Source organism: Elaeis guineensis, chromosome 5 (assembly GCF_000442705.2).
Source record: "Elaeis guineensis isolate ETL-2024a chromosome 5, EG11, whole genome shotgun sequence".
NCBI lineage: Eukaryota > Viridiplantae > Streptophyta > Magnoliopsida > Arecales > Arecaceae > Elaeis > Elaeis guineensis.
In genome coordinates, this window is record NC_025997.2 from 93,080,140 (window position 1) to 93,093,556 (window position 13,417).

Here is a 13,417-nt window from a genome sequence, read left to right on the forward strand (position 1 = left end):
TCAACAGCAGAATGGCTCCGCCCGGACTCCTACGGGAGCCGGGCTCCTCCTCAACAGCAGCGGGCTCCGCCCGGACTCCTACGGGAGCCGGGCCTCCTCCATCAACAGCAGAACGGCTCCGCCCGGACTCCTACGGGAGCCGGGCTCCTCCATCAACAGCAGAACGGCTCCGCCCGGACTCCTACGGGAGCCGGGCTCCTCCTTCAACAGCAGAATGGCTCCGCCCGGACTCCTACGGGAGCCGGGCTCCTCCTTCAACAGCAGAACGGCTCCGCCCGAACTCCTACGGGAGCCGGGCTCCTCCCTTCAACAGCAGAACGGCTCCGCCCGGACTCCTACGGGAGCCGGGCTCCTCCTTCAACAGCAGAACGGCTCCGCCCGGACTCCTACGGGAGCCGGGCTCCTCCATCAACAGCAGAACGGCTCTGCCCGGACTCCTACGAGAGCCGGGCTCCTCCTTCAACAGCAGAATGGCTCCGCCCGGACTCCTACGGGAGCTGGGCTCTGCCATCGACAGCAGCGGTGGCTCCCGTCCGGACTCCTACGGGAGCCGGGCTCTGCCATCGACAGCAGGGTGGCTCCGTCCGGATCCCTTTGGGAGCCAAGCTCCGTCCTCAGTCTCCGACCTCAGTATCAGCTGCTGGAGCCAGACTCCACCCACGACCTCGTCCGAAAGGGGGACTCCTCCCGGACTCCTACAAAGGCCGAACTCCGACTACTGCCGAGCCTTGATCAACAGATCCGTGTCCCTTGGCAGATAACAATAACTGCCATGATCCTGTTTCACTTCCTGTAGCGGATTCCACGCGGCTCCACCTACCCCTGCGACAAGTGCTGCACGATCCCACTACCCTCTGACAGGCTGTGTCAACAGCTATGATGCTGCTCCGCTCCCTGCGGCAGGTGCTGTGCGATCCCACTACTCGCTGACAACTAGCAGTAACGGACGCCGCTCCACTACCTGCAACAGGCCCTATGTGGCGGGCCATGATGATGGCCACGTGTCTGCTCCATTATCTTTCGCAATCAATTCCCCTGACCATGGACGGCCCACTACCAGGCGGTTACAAACGTCGCCATCAGTCCGTTGCCTCCCCCGCCTATAAAAGGGGGACTCAGATACGTTATTCTTTAAGCTCTTTTGCCTTATCTCAAAATTCTGCTAAACTCTCCGTTCGAGCACTCCATTCTTGTTGAGGCAGAGAATTGACTTGAGCGTCGGAGGGTCTTGCCGGAGCAACCCCACCTCCGGTTTAGACTTCCCTTGCAGGTTCCGACGGCGACCGCGGCTTCCTCAACTCCAGCTTCTCCGGTGCAGGCGGATTTTTGCACCAACAGGATTGGCGCTAGAGGAAGGGCTTGTGTCTTCGCAGCACCCTTATTCTTGAAGGAGCGCTCAACGGACCCGCTTCCGGCCATCTTTTCCGGCATCCAATCCTCTTTCTCCCATCCGATGCCCTCCCGTGAGGTTTCCGCACAACTACCTCCGACTATGGTTGATGATAAAGGGTAGCCGGATGACCAGCCTTCGTCGGATTCCGTCAACGTCATCTCGGGAAAATCCCGGTCGGAGGCAACCAGCACATCAGCTGCACCCCTCAAGCGGCAAAAAGTTGAAGAGCCCATAGCCTTCACTGAAGAAGATGCCCAGGGAGTCCAATTCCCTCATAACGATGCGGTCGTAGTTTCCTTGAACATAGCAAATTATGATGTCCGTCGCATTCTCGTCGACAACGGAAGTTCGGCCGACATCTTATTCTACAGCGTCTATTCGAGAATGGCCACTCTTGGCGGTCATCTAAGGCCGATGTGCTCTCCCTTGATAGGGTTTACTGGTGATGCCGTTCCGACGGAAGGAATGATAGCTCTAACTGTGACTGCTGGTCAGCATCCAAAGCAGTCCAGAGCCCTGGTGAATTTCCTGGTGGTAAAGGCGCCGTCTGCCTACAATGCAATTCTCGGCCGACCCGGCCTCAATGCCCTTAGGGCCGTTGTTTCAACCTACCATTTGAAGGTGAAGTTCCCCACTGACAAGGGGATTGGAGAAGTTCGGGGAGACCAAGCGCTGGCCAGGCACTGCTACAATATTGCCCTGCAAAGAAGCGATCAAGCGGACCTTTGTCCAGTCGATGGGTTGGATGCGCACGACGACCTCACTGAAGAGAGGGGCGGCCCGATCGAGGACCTAATACCAATTCTTTTGAATGATGGGAATGCGGAGCATGTGGTGTTAATTGGCTCCAACCTGGAGGAGGAGGTGCGGATGCATCTCGTGGATTTTCTCCGAAGGAATGCGGACGTTTTCGCATGGGTCCCGACGGATATGCCGGGGATTGAGACAGAAGTCATGGAACATCATCTGGCGGTCGACCCTAAACATCGGCCAACAAAAGAAAAAATCCGGAGTCATGCCCCGGAGAGGCAGAAGGCGATAGCCGAGGAAGTGGATAAACTTCTCAAGACCGGATTCATCAAGGAGGTCAATTATCCAGAGTGGATCTCCAATGTTGTCTTGGTCAAGAAAGCAAACGGCAAGTGGAGGATGTGTATCGACTTCAAAAAGCTGAATAAAGCTTGCCCAAAGGACAGCTACCCCCTTCCCAGGATCGACCAACTGGTGGACGCTACCTCGGGCCATGAGCTTCTCACTTTCATGGACGCATTCTCCGGCTATAACCAGATTAGAATGGCATCGGAAGATGAAGAAAAGACTGCTTTTATCACTAATCGCGGCCTTTACTGCTACAGGGTTATGCCGTTCGGCCTCAAGAACGCGGGTGCAACCTATCAGCGACTGGTGAACAAAATCTTCAAGGAGCAGATCGGCCGAAATATGGAAGTTTATGTGGACGATATGCTCGTGAAAAGCAGGTCTTCCGGGAATCATGTCATTGACCTCGAAGAAACCTTTGGCGCTCTTCGAAAGTATAGAATGAAGCTGAACCCAACCAAATGCGCCTTTGGGGTAACCTCGGAGAAGTTCCTGGGCTTCATGGTATCAGGGTGCGGGATCGAGGCCAATCCGGAGAAAATCCGCGCCATCCAAAATATGATTGCCCCAAGATCGATCAAAGAGGTTCAGTGCCTCACAGGAAGAGTTGCGGCTCTCAATCGCTTTGTCGCAAGGTCGACCGAGCAATGTCTGCCCTTCTTTCAAACTCTCAAGCAGCCGAAAAACTTCTGTTGGACCCCTGAATGCCAACAGGCATTCGAAGAATTGAAAAGCTATCTTAGCTCACCCTCACAGCTGGCAAAGCCCGAGCCCAAGGAGGAATTATTTTTGTACCTGGCAGTCTCTCCCACAGCCCTTGCAGCCATCCTTGTTAAGGAGGAAATGAAAGTCCAGCGACCGGTCTACTACATTAGTCGCGTGTTGAGGGACGCCGAGCCCAGGTATACTAAATTAGAAAAACTGACCTACGCCTTGTTGATTGCAGCTCGGAGACTCCGACCTTACTTTCAAGGGCACACGGTGACGTTACTCACCGACCAACCGATCAAGGTGGTTTTACACCGAGCTGATATCTCCGAAAGAATGGCAAAATGGGCCATCGAGCTCACAGAATTCGACATCAACTACAAGCCTAGACCGGCGATAAAAACCCAAGTGTTGGCGGATTTCATAGTAGAATGCACCATCCCCGAGGAGGCCGAATCTGAGCAAAACAAAATTGACGACCTGAGGACTCAACCGAACTCCCCCGACGAAGAAGCCAGTTCGTCCGATAACTTTTGGACCCTCCATGTGGACGGATCGTCCAACATGGCAGGCACGGGTGCAGGCCTGATCTTGACCAGCCCAGAGGGAGTCGTTGTGGAGTACGCTCTGCATTTTGAATTCCCCGCAACGAACAATGGAGCGGAGTATGAAGCTCTGATCGCAGGATTGAGGATCGCTAAGGAGCTTGGAATAGGTCAACTCCGGGTGCACAGCGATTCCCAACTTGTGGTGGGGCAGGTCAGCGGGAGCTTTGAAGCACGGGAGGACAGTATGGCCAAATATCTCGAAAAGGTGAGGGAGTTCATCCCTGCCTTTAGCAATTTCGACATCAGGTAAATTCCAAGGTCGGAGAACATCAGAGCCGATCTTCTCTCCAAACTGGCGACATCGGTTCCGGGCGAATTGCCAAAGGGTGTCCTCTTTGAAGTTTTAAAACAACCGAGTACGGAAGAACCGCGACTCGTAATGGAGATCGACCACGAGCCCAGCTGGGTCGACCCGCTAATAACCTATCTTAGAGATGGGATTCTCTCCCAGGATGCGAAAGAAGCCCGAAAACTCCGAAATCAAGCCTCCCGGTACATCCTTTATGAAGGCAAATTATACAAAAGATCGTACTCCTTGCCTCTTTTGAGATGCCTCCGACCCTCAGAAGCTGACTGCGCTTTGGGAAGTGCACGAGGGAGCTTGCGGAAGCCATTTAGGTGCCAGGTCTCTATCCCACAAGCTACTCCGCCAAGGGTATTACTGGCCAACAATGCACCATGATTCAATTGAATATGTCAAAAAGTGTGATCGATGCCAGAGGTACGCCAACGTCCAGAGACAACCTGCTACCGAGCTTACACCCTTGAGCGCCCCATGGCCTTTTGTGCAATGGGGAATGGATATTCTTGGCCCCTTTCCCATGGCGTCTGGTCAAAGGAAATTCCTCCTTGTAGCGATCGACTACTTCACCAAATGGGTCGAGGCTGAGCCACTAGCCAAAATCACAGAAGCGAAAGTGCAGGATTTCATCTGGAAATCGATCGTGTGCAGGTTCGGTTTGCCTAGAACCCTCATCACTGATAATGGACGGCAATTCGCGGGAGCCAGATTTGCTGAATTCTGTGAAGACCTAAACATCTTCCACAAATTCACATCAGTGGCCCATCCCCAGGCGAACGGCGAAGCCGAGGTAACAAACAGAACCCTTTTGCAGGGGATTAAGACCAGGCTCGAAAGAGCAAAAGGGACTTGGGCGGACGAACTTTATCATGTACTATGGGCTTATCGGACCACCTAGAGGTTGCCTATAGGAGAGACTCCCTTTGCTCTAGCCTTTGGTACGGAAGCCGTCATCCCGATCGAGCTTAAACTCCCGTCGGCACGAGTCGTGGCATTCGACGAACCCCAAAACGCGCAAAGTCTCAGAGCCAACCTCGACCTACTGGAAGAAAGGCGGGAGATTGCTCAGGTTCGAATGGCAGCCTACAGACAGAAAGTTGCCCGATATTACAACGCCCGAGTGAAGAACAAGGCATTCAAAGCAGGGGATCTAGTGCTCCGACGAGCTGCTGTCTCACAACCTCAGGACCAGGGGAAGCTTGCCCCAAACTGGGAGGGACCTTATGAGGTCAAGGAAGTAGTCCGACCTGGAACTTATTATCTCAGGGAACTCGGGGGAGCTGACCTCCCGCGACAGTGGAGCTCAGAAAACTTGCGGATGTACTACCAGTAATTTCGTCCTAATCAAAAAATACGTGCCCATTCGTCTTAGGACAATTCAAGCAGGCGGTATCAAAAATGAGAGGGCAACCTTGTAAAAGTCGAAGGCCCGGTTCATTTAGACCGGATGGGGGGAGAGGCCTTGCAACGCCCATATGTGCCCCCACAGCCCTGTTAGGGACAGGAGGAGAACCTCGCCCTAACTTGAGCAAAGTCGAAGGCCCGGTTCTTTTAGACCGGATGGGGGGAGAGGCCTTGCAATGCCCATATGTGCCCCCACAGCCCTGTTAGGGACAGGAGGAGAACCTCGCCCTAACTTGAGCAAAGTCGAAGGCCCGGTTCTTTTAGACCGGATGGGGGGAGAGGCCTTGCAACGCCCATATGTGCCCCCACAGCCCTGTTAGGGACAGGAGGAGAACCTCGCCCTAACTTGAGCAAAGTCGAAGGCCCGGTTCTTTTAGACCGGAGGGGGGGAGAGGCCTTACAACGCCCATATGTGCCCCCACAGCCCTGTTAGGGACAGGAGGAGAATCTCGCCCTAACTTGAGCAAAGTCGAAGGCCCGGTTCTTTTAGACTGGAGGGGGGAGAGGCCTTGCAACGCCCATATGTGCCCCCGTAGCCCTATCAGGAACAGGAGGAGAACCTCGCCCTAACTTGAGCAAAGTCGAAGGCCCGGTTCTTTTAGACCGGAGGGGGGAGAGGCCTTGCAACGCCCATATGTGCCCCCGCAGCCCTATCAGGAACAGGAGGAGAACCTCGTCCTGACATGAGCAAAGTGGAAGACCCGGACTCCTACGGGAGCCGGGTCCCTACGCCAAGAAAACTTCGCCCGGACTCCTACGGGAGCCGGGTTCCGCCGCCAAGAAGACTTCACCCGGACTCCTACGGGAGCCGGGTTCCACCGCAAAGAAGACTTCACCCGGACTCCTACGGGAGCCGGGTTCCGCCGCAAAGAAGACTTCACCCGGACTCCTACGGGAGCCGGGTTCCGCCGCAAAGAAGACTTCGCCCGGACTCCTACGGGAGCCGGATTCCGCCGCTAAGAAGGCTTCGCTCGGACTCCAACGGGAGCCGGGCCCCGCCATCGACAGCAACAAAGGCTTCGCCCGGACTCCTACGGGAGCCGGGCTCCACCGCCAACGACAGCTACAGGACAACTCCGCCCGGACTCTACGGAAGCCGGACTTTACTTATGACTTTGATTGCAGAAAAACTTTACCCTGGCTCTTACGAGAATCGAGCTACTCCAACTCCCAGAGGGCTTCTCCGTTCGGACTATCAAGGGAGCCGAACTTAGCCCCGACTTCAGCGGAGAAGAATCCGGGCGAACCTGACAAGTGGGTATCCCCGAACGACACAAAAACCGAAAAGGAGCTCGGCGAATGACGACCCCACGTGAACTGAAAAAGTCGCCGACGACCTTGGAACAACGTAACACAGACAAAGAGAACGAAAGGAAAATGAAGAAGTCCGGCAGACAACTATTTAACACAAGATGCAAACAAGGTACTGAAATCACTTTTTCATTTAACAGAAGTACACATTACAGGACCCGGTGGGTCAGGAAAAAAGAAGATACACGTCATCGCAAGTATCGCGGGCACGGTTCGGGCAGGACGAACCAGAGACCGCTCCGAGCTACGAACTCCGTCTCTATCCTTCTCAATCGCATTCTCCAGTGCGTGTAACAGCTCTCGCCCATCTCGCCTCATTCTATTCCCGAGGTCCCAACCTTGGCAGGAAAGGGGTGGGGTAGATCCCCGGAGGCGGAGGGGGCAACGACGGCCGCCACCCGAGACGCTCCGGCAAGGTCGGCATGCGTTACTTCCACCGCCCCCGCAACAAGTTCTACTGTCCCACCGTCAATGCCGACCGCCTCTGGTCTCTCGGTCCCGACGGCGTCAAGGATCCCGTCATGGCCTGTGACGTCTATTCTGCCCTCTTGACCGGTATCACCCCGCCTTGCTGCCCCGAGATTCGCGGGCAGAATAGCTTCCCCGACAGCCCCCGTTATTAAACCCCTGTTGTTGAAGGAATTCTTCCTTGGGCTCCATCTAGAGCGACGGAGATTCTCACCGGCCGCCATTCTCCTTCTCTCCTTCCTCCAAACCCTAAGAATTCCCTCGAGGACAGCCTCCCGAGTAGATAACATGGTATAAGGGAAGGAGACAGGGACTGGGGCGAGAGAAGCAGGGCTCTCAGATGAAAGAACAACGCCAGAATGAAGCTACGAAGGGGCCGAGGGGTTTAAATAGCCGATGGATCCTGACACAGTTATGGTGGCGGGTATTCCTGGGCCAACCGATGTGTGCCGCGTGGCGCGCTTATCCCCTTCACCGCCATCAAGGGTTGACCGCTCACAAATTCCCGCAAAGCGACGCTTGGGATCACATTTCAGCGGGGATTCTTAAAAGACTTTTCAAGTCACTTTTCATCGAAAAATGGACTTTGACGTGCGCGCATTAAATAGGGGCGACAGTGCGCAGGGTTCGAAGGGATGATTCCGGCTGCGCACATCTCTCTCTGTATACTTCCTTCGCTTGAAATTCAAACTCGGAAGTAGGGGGACTGGTGTTGGGTATAAATTACCCACAGCCGAAATCGATAGCAGAACGGCTCCGCCCGGACTCCTACGGGAGCTGGGCTCCTCCTTCAACAGCAGAACGGCTCCGCCCGGACTCCTACGGGAGCGGGCTCCTCCTTCAACAGCAGAACGGCTCCGCCCGGACTCCTACGGGAGCCGGGCTCCTCCTTCAACAGCAGAACGGCTCCGCCCGGATTCCTACGGGAACCGGGCTCCTCCTTCAACAGCAGAACGGCTCCGCCCGGACTCCTACGGGAGCCGGGCTCCTCCTTCAACAGCAGAACGGCTCCGCCCGGACTCCTACGGGAGTCGGGCTCCTCCTTCAACAGCAGAACGGCTCTGCCCGGACTCCTACGGGAGCCGGGCTCCTCCTTCAACAGCAGAACGGCTCCGCCCGGACTCCTACGGGAGCCGGGCTCTGCCATCGACAGCAGGGTGGCTCCGTTCGGACTCCTACGGGAGCCGGGCTCTGCCATCGACAGCAGGGTGGCTCCGTCCGGATCCCTTTGGGAGCCAAGCTCCGTCCTCAGTCTCCGACCTCAGTTTCAGCTGCTGGAGCCGGACTCCACCCACGACCTCATCCGAAAGGGGGACTCCTCCCGGACTCCTACAAAGGCCGAACTCCGACTATTGCCGAGCCTTGATCAACAGATCCGTGTCCCTTGGCAGATAACAATAACTGCCATGATCCTGTTCCACTTCCTGTAGCGGATTCCACGCGGCTCCACCTCCCCCTGCGATAGGTGCTCACGATCCCACTACCCTCTGACAGGCTGTGTCAACAGCTATGATGCTGCTCCGCTCCCTGCGGCAGGTGCTGCGCGATCCCACTACTCGCTGACAACTAGCAGTAACGGACGCCGCTCCACTACCTGCAACAGGCCCTATGTGGCGGGCCATGATGATGGCCACGTGTCTGCTCCATTATCTTTCGCAATCAATTCCCCTGACCATGGACGGCCCACTACCAGGCGGTTACAAACGTCGCCATCAGTCCGTTGCCTCCTCCGCCTATAAAAGGGGGACTCAGATACGTTATTCTTTAAGCTCTTTTGCCTTATCTCAAAACTCTGCTAAACTCTCCGTTCGAGCACTCCATTCTTGTTGAGGCAGAGAACTGACTTGAGCGTCGGAGGGTCTTGCCGGAGCAACCCCACCTCCGGTTTAGACTTCCCTTGCAGGTCCCGGCGGCGACCGCGGCTTCCTCAACTCCAGCTTCTCTGGCGCAGGCGGATTTTTGCACCAACACTATCATTTGATCGTGAACAGTTTTAAGGACTAATCGATAAATTTTCTCTTTATCGAACCTAAATAGTCCTAAGGACTTCATCACAACAACGGAGTTCATTAGAAGATGAAAACTTGTGATGAAAATATCAAAAATATATTTTATTTATTAGCAAATCAATTACAATACAAGATTGCTCAACCATCAATAGCTTGATGATTGGCTTTTGCGACATATTTTTCAATAATAATCATGTAATAGGATCTTAAATTTAGGAATTTTTTTGATTTTATAAGATAAATTTTGATTTATTTTAGTCTTCCACTGCCTGATCTTGAAAAAGTTTCAAGATCTAACCTGAAATCTTAGATCTGGTTCCTTCAGTGATATCCATAAGATCTTTGCTATGGAGATTGATGTGGGTTTGTCTTAGTGAATATTAGATACTTTACAGTATATTTTGGATATGTTATTTTGTTGTGATATCCACAAGGACAGCATTTTTCAGATATGGCTGTATGAAAATGAAGGGTCTGACTTAACTAAAAATACTATAGTTTGTTGTGATATCCACAAGGTTATGAGTATTTTTAGAGACAAAATTTATGTTAAAAATTGCATGAGATGTAATTGGATAGATTTTTCTATCTTTGAACTCATTAAGGTTTATTGTGACATCTACAAGGCTTCATTAAGGGATTAGGATCTCAATCCCATTAAGAAATCAGATTAGGTTTTTCGTTTACCATAGGAGAGGGCTATGGTATTGAATAAAATAGTGAGAGATATAACTAGTTACAAAAGACCTCATCTAGTTATGCATGTCAATCATGAGTGGTTTGCTTATACTATTATTCTTATTTACGTAGATTTAAGTCTACTTTATGGCTTCTTTATTTTCACTGCATGAAATCATGAATAAAAATATATTGACCGATCCAAACTATGTAGATTGATTGAGGAACTTGCAAATTAGGTTCGTATCAAAGATGAACTCTGATATTCTGGATATTCCTGATCCTAGATTGGTCAGTAATAATGAAAAGATAAAAAATATCCATATGGATATTATTTATGATAAATTTAAAAATTGAGAGAATAATTATAAGAATAATCTTACAAGATTGAAGCAGGATGTAAGTGTGGCACCAAAAGGTGTGTATATGATACAGACCTATTTTTCATTGAGTGGCTCAGATTTTGATACTTGGGTATTAGATACTGCCTATGGATCATATTTTTGTAATTTGTTACAGCGACTACGGAATATCAAAGATCTGAAAAGAGGTGACTTTGAGCTTTATGGTGCAAGTGAAAAATCCATTAGCGTAGAAGCTGTGAGAACCTATATGCTTGATTTACCTTCGAATAAAATTTTAGAATTAAAAGATTGTTATTACATACCAAATGTCATTAGAAATGTTATTTCTATACCTTTGTTATTAAAACAAAGTTACAAAATAAGGCTAATGAAAAATGGATGCTCCATTTTCTTTTCTAATAAATTTTATGACAGTGATTATATTGATAACAATCTTTTAATTATTGCACTCAATAAAAATATTTTTTATATTAAAAAAAATATGAAAAAAAAAAAGATGTGAATATCACATATCTCTGGCATTATTGTCTTAGTCATATTAGTGAGTCAAAGATAAATAAGTTATACCAAAAAGAATTTTTTGACCTGTATGATTATGAATCATTCGAAACTTGTGAATCTTGTGAATCTTGTCTCATGGGTATGATGACCAAGACTCCATTCTCTAGATATAGAGAGAGAAAAAATGACTTGTTAGCCCAAATACATACAGATGTATGTGGATCGATGACAACTCAGGTTAGAGGAGGATACTCCTATTTTATTACTGTTGGGTATAAAATACCCCCTGGCCGAAGTTTGTAAAAGATCGACCTTTCTAGGGCTTCTCCGGCTTCCGACCTTATGTGGCGTCTCTCTAAACCCCCCCTCCGATCGTCCGAGCTTTTGGACTTCTCCGATAATGAGCTTCTCCATCCATCTACCGTGCCGTTCCAAAGGCTCTCTAGGCCTCACTGTCAGCCAACCTTCTACAGTGATCAACTATTCTCCGAACTCCTTCCGGACTTAGTCAATATCCGAGCTTCTTCGACAACGATATTTCTACAGTAATCAGACTCCATCCAAGTTTTTATGACGGTCGACCACCTTCAAGATTCTAACCGAACTCCTACAGCGAGCGGTCTACTCCGAACTCCTACAGCGAGCGGTCTACTTCGAACTTCTACTGCAAGCGGTCTACTTCAAACTCCTACAGCGAGTGATCTGCTCTAAACTCCTATAGCAGGCGGTCTACTCCGTATCTCTACTGTGAGCAAATTTCATTCGAGCCCTTACTATAAACACGTCTCTTCCGAACATCCATTATAGGTAGACTTCAGTCGAGCTTCTTCATAGTCGGATCCCAGACGAGCTTCTACAGTGGGACAGGACCCACCGACCAGATCGCTACTCCTAGCTCCCATGATAACTGATCTTCGATCGAGCTTCTACAATAAGTGGTCTCCTTTCAGCCTTCTGTAAGAACCAGACCTCAACCGAACTTCCATAGCGAATGGATATCGGACGAGCTTCTACAAAGGACGGACTCCGACAGCTGGATTCTTACAATGACCGATCACCTCCGATGTCTGTCGAACCTCCCCAGCACCATTCGAAGTCCATCGCCGACCGACCCTCTGTCAGATCCTTCATGAAACTGAACTTCTTTGGTGGATCATCTTCAGACGAGCTTCTACATCAGGCGAATCCCAGACGGACTTCTCTAGCAGTTGGACTCTTACTGGGCTTCACCAACGAAAAGTCTCCATTCGAGCTTCTATAGCAGATGACTCCCACCTGTAGTATCAGCGCCTAAGGTATCCAACAGTAGTAGACTCACCAGCAGCTTCGGAGACATCCGAGCTTCTCCCAAATCGATGGGATAGAGAGCCATTCTGCTCCATCAGACATCCCAACCGAGCTTCAGCCGACAGATCCGAACTCTCTAGCAAGTCACGACAATGGCCATATCCTGCTCCACTCTCTGCAGCAGATTCCGCATGGCTCCACTACTCTCTGGCAAGTCATGACAATGGACACCACTCTACTCTCTGTAGCAAACTCCACGTGGCCTTGAACGACCCCTGACGCCACTACTCTTCGTAACAAACTCCAAGTGGCTCTGAACAGCCCACTACCAGGCAGTTACAGATGTCGCTATCAATTAGTTACGCACTCCGTCTATAAAAAGGGACCCCCAGATACGTTCTTCTCTAAGCTCAAAAACTCTATCTCAAAACTCTGCTAAAACTCCCACTCGAGCACTCCATTTTTGTTGAAGCAAAGTACTGACTTGAGCATTGGAGGATCTTGCTGGAGAACCCCCAACTCCAGTTTAGACTTCCCTTGCAGGTCCCAGTGGTGGCCGCGGTCATCTTGACTCCAGCAACTCTAGCTTCGGCAGAATTCTGCACCAACAGAATTGGTGCTAGAGGAAGGACGGCCTGTGTCTTCACAGTACCCTTGTTCTTGAAGGAGTGCTCAATGAAACTACCTCCAGTCATCTCCTCCGATGTCCTCCTCTCCTTCTCCTATTAGATCTCCACCTGATGCTTCCCTGAAAGGCATCTACCAGACGATCCACGACCTCCGCAGCCAGATCTCAGTGATCTCCACAAGACCCGACCTCGTCTCCAGCTTCCTAGGCTCCTCCTCCTCCGGTAATGGCGGTCTACGGATTCATCCGATGCTGACCTGGAGGTAGAAAGGATCGTCGAGAACTTTGCCACAGAGGGAACCGCCAAGGAAAAAAGAACAGCCTGGAGATTGGCCTCCAATTGGGATCGTAAACACCATCTCTAGAGGATCCCGGAGGGGAGCGGCCAGTGGATCGGTCGGGCCGCCCAAGTGGCAAAAAACTGAAGGATCTATAACCTTTACTAAAGAAGATGCCCGGGGATCCAGTTCCTCCATAATGATGCAGTTGTAGTTTCTTTAAATATCGCTGATTATGATGTATGCCGCATTCTTGTTGACAGAGGAAGCTCGACCGATATTTTATTTTATGATGCATTCTCAAAAATATCCATCCCTGATGGTCGGTTAGGGCCGATTAGCTTCCCATTGGTAGGATTTACTGGCGATGCTGTGCTAGT